The 4,457-nt window shown below is 37.0% G+C and overlaps 1 pseudogene; it reads left to right on the top strand.

The window, feature by feature from the left end:
* Window positions 1-572: 572 nt before the first annotated feature.
* Window positions 573-689, top strand: LOC145277142 (5S ribosomal RNA; annotated as a pseudogene).
* Window positions 690-4,457: the final 3,768 nt, after the last annotated feature.

Genomic DNA, 4,457 nt, shown 5'->3' with positions numbered 1-4,457 from the left:
AAGTGTATTCAGACATAGAGAAACTTTTTAGTCTGTTTTTGCTAAAAAATGTGGCTTCCAAGGAGTCAAAGTTCAAAAGACTTGACCTTTGCGGTCTCCAGCAAACTATTAAGCCAATTTTGTGTTTAAACAATTGAAATTTTACAGACTTTTAGCAAGCTTCTTAATCAGTTTTTGGGCGAAAATTTGTCTGCCAAGAGGTCAAAGTTGAAAGAGTTAACCTTTGTAGATTCTACCAAACTCTTCCATCAGTTTTGGGTCTAAACACTTGAAATTTTATATGTAGCTTACTTGGATATGGGTTAGACATTTTAATTTGATTTGAGCCCAACACAATAAATCTTAAACGGACAAAATTGGGTCAAAGTAAAAAAAAAAAATGACCTGTGCGATCTCTAGCAACTTTTCTCTTTGGTAGTTAAGAAAGCCTATTGTATAGAAAGGCATTACATATGCCCACTTTTAAATATATACATATGCATATAAAGTTATGAACAGTACATAGGGCCTGAGCAAAGCCGGGCTGAATTGCTAGTGTATAATATAATAATAATAATAATAATAATAATATAATATACGGCATAATCGCGTTGACACACCGATTATCGTCAGATCACCGAAGTTAAGCAACGTTGAGCCTGGTTAGTACCAGATGGGTGACCATTTGGGAATTCTAGGTGCTATATGTGCTCTCCGCTTATCTCGGCATTTGTTTCTAGTCGTCTTGTGCACACACTTCATTGGTATTTAAAAATGTCGACTCAGGAGATGTGTGGTTGAAGATTGCTCACCTCTTGCTACAAAAAATTAAAGTGCAGGCAACCCTTCGTGGGTATCCATCGTCTGTTAAAGACTGAAGGAGCCCTGAATAATAATAATAATAATAATAATAATAATAATAATAATAATAAGTGAAGAGAAAGGTCCAGGAGGATGGAAAGACCGAGGAGAGAGTGCTGACCAGACCTCCGCTGGACAAGCGGGAAGAGAACTGGGATCTTGGGGAGGCTTAGTGCCACTCAAATTCTAGTATAGACCAATGGCCGCTGCCAGCGAGAAATCAATGGTAAGAGGCTATTGCGATAACGCAAATTTATTTGCAAATGCTGTCGAAGGAGGTGGAGATAGCTGGACATCTGGGGAGACTTGTTGTCACTCAGCTTCCAGGGAACACCACAGGTTTCTAATCAGATCTTTGATGATTTTTGTGAAAGCTCCATGTGAGCCAATAATAATAATAATAATAATAATAATAATAATAATAACGGACTCGAACCCAGTCCTGTTTCTCATTCATCCACGTGTATGCCTTTTATACAAATATATACGAGTTAATGCTTCCTCTATTCTTTATTTCGCCCGAATGGGTTAGAGGTGTTTGCAAATCGCATTGAGATGGTGATTGAACATATGCATTAAGTTTAATCTCTCTCTTGCAGATATTGACTGTGTGAGACTCTAAGAAAGCGACCCCTCTCATGGATGCGTTCAAAAGCAGAGGTACGTGATTGAATTTCTCCATGCAGAAAAAAAAATTGACTAGATCAACATTCATCGGCACTTGTTGAACATTAACGAAGCCGATACAGTTAATGTCAACACAAATATGAAATGAGTTCGTCGATTTAAGAGTGGTGACAGAGATGTAAGTAACAAAGCGCCTACAAGAAATTTACGACCGAGTCATGGCAATAATGCATTCAGAATAATGGTGACTATGCAGAAAAATTAATCTGGAGCATATAAAACGATCGCTTTTTTTTTTTTTTACTGGTACCCCCCTTACCTTAGTAGCTCTTCAAGGTTTTAGTTTTTGAGTTCAATTATAAGAGGTATTACTTTTGGAACAACCGTGTATATGATGCTCCTATCTTTTAATTTTTTTTTTTTTTTTTACTTGAAAGTAATCGCTTATCACGGTGTGGTGCCATTCTAGTACACATAGATTGTTAGGTAGACGATGAGACAAAATGGCGGAAATTGGTTACGGTTTAATTATATAAGAACACTGTTTAACAAGAACTTTGGGTAAATATTACCTTACGCTATAATAGAACTCTGGCCACTCTAATTTGTTTTTCTAGGGGTATTCGAGGTCACTGATAACGAATCTGATGATCAACCCCCTGGATCTCGGGACTATTTTGCGCCATTTCACCGCCCCCAGTAGTGATTTTCTTACATGATGCGCGCGAACGGGCGTAGTGAATCACTTATCACATCGCGCAAGAATCTTAAAGCGGCCATTTGAAATAATAAAGTTTATATATATATATATATATATATATATATATATATATATATATATATATATATATATACGTGTGTGTGTGTGTGTGGTTCATTTGTAAACCTCTCATGAAAACTTTGTTTTAAATCAATAAAATGCATTAAAAACTACATAAGACAAAAAAAATTAACCACATTTTGGGGGGACTTTCTTATTTCAAATAGCCGCTTAAAAATTCCTGCGCAATGTGATGTCACTTCACTACGCCCGTTCGCACGCGAAAGCATCATGAAAGGAAAACACGACTGAAGGCGTAGAAATGGCAAAAAAATAGTCCCAAGTTCCAGGGGTTCATACCATGCAAACGGTAAATTTGTGACGGGTTTGATTTCAGAGTCGTTATCAGCGACCTCGAATACCCCTAAAAAAACAAATTAGAGTGGGCAGTATTCTGTTGTAGCATAAGGTAATATTTATCGAACTTTGTAACATTCGACCGGAAAAGGATTATATTATAGTCTGCTGAGAAGTGTATTGTGTTCCACAGTTGTACACTTCTAGTAAATAAAATTGAAATTTTAGTTTAGCTTTAGGCATAGGTAAAGAGTGAGGTAAATTGTTGTCAATTATTGTAGCTAGACGAGTATTTGTTGCGACTGTTTTACAGGGGACGGAGCATAGATTGAAGCTTAGTCGGGCACCTACCATCAAATAAGATAGAGCAGAGATGGATTCGCAAAGTCTCTTCTTTAAGAAAAAGAAAGTTAGAGAGAGAAAAGGCCATCGCCTATTAGATTTCAATTGTGTACTTTGTCAAGGCAGGAATCAGTTTTCTCAGCAGCCCCAACACAGATGTCGAAACACTTTTCCATCTGAAGACGTATTTGGCTTTTGTATACGTAGAGTGAGATACTTTCTGAAGCGGTTAATATTTTTTATACTAAGAAAATATCCCTGCCAGGGCGCTTATAAGTAGGACTATGACAACAGCATATTCTTTTTATTGATTTGGCTGTTGAGTAAATATCCGACACAGTTTAACACAGTTAATCAACTAGGAACCACATCACTCTATATAAAAGCATATAAGATATCAACCGATATACACCCGAGAGTCAAAACAATGAAAAAAGTATGCTGTTGTCATAGCCCTATTTATAAGCAATCAATGTAGCATGTTTTTAATTTTAATGTTTTTTTGTTTCTTTATATGAAGCAGGGGTACGTTACAGTTACAGTCGCATCTCATTAAATTGTATAGTAAAAAAAATAATTCGCTCACGTTACATACCCTATAGATGCACACAACCATATATTTATGCATGTAGATAAATTAATCCGTACCCATAAACACATGGGCAAAATAATACACTCAATTAAAGCCTGATTGTCATAGCTGGTTAATAAAAAAAAGTCAATCTGGACGTGTGCACATTAAAGAAGAACGATATACTAATTCAGATGTGTATACTGTTTTAAACTCTTCTTCAGACTGTTTTTTTTACCATCTTGCATGAATCAAGCATCGATTTTGGAGAGGTATAAGAGATTCAAAGAACGCGGGGTATCTGTGATGGATGATGAAAGGTGAGGGAGCAGTAAGGAAGCCAGAACATCAAAGTTAATTGGCCAAATAAAGAATTCCATGGATAATGACCGTCATGTGTCTACAGAGACAATAATCACACGGCTTGATGTCAGTGAAGGAACTGTGCACACACTTATTCACAAGGAACTGAAGATGCTGAAGGTTTGCGCGAATGCACCCGACCCCAGCTCCATACTTGTCACAGACTATTTAACCAAGATGAATATCAAGACAGTTCCTTGCCCTTCCTATTATCCAGACCTTGTACTCTGTGACTTTTAGTTATTCCCTAAGCTAACGAAAAACTGTAGAAGCTGTCGTTATGACACAATTTAGGAGATGAAGGTGGCGGTGACGAGAGCCATTTACACGCTCACACAAGAGAACATTCATCGGGCTTTCCTGAAATGGTTGCAACGCAACAAGTGCACTGCAGCAGGAAGAGACTAAACTTACATGCGTGTAAATTTAGCGTAAAATGATCCACCATTTAGGGTCATTCTACAGTTAGTTTATTCAATCATTTCATGCTATGGTAGAAACATTCTACGCACTTTACTTTAAGGGGGTCACAGGTGGTTTTACGTTAGTAATCTGCTTTAAAAAATTAGTATTGTACGGGAATGTTGGATTGTTTAA

The sequence above is a fragment of the Euprymna scolopes genome, chromosome 5 (assembly GCF_053919585.1).
Source record: "Euprymna scolopes isolate OS-2025 chromosome 5, ASM5391958v1, whole genome shotgun sequence".
Classification (NCBI taxonomy): Eukaryota; Metazoa; Mollusca; class Cephalopoda; order Sepiida; family Sepiolidae; genus Euprymna; species Euprymna scolopes.
This window is presented reverse-complemented; position numbering and strand designations above follow the sequence as displayed.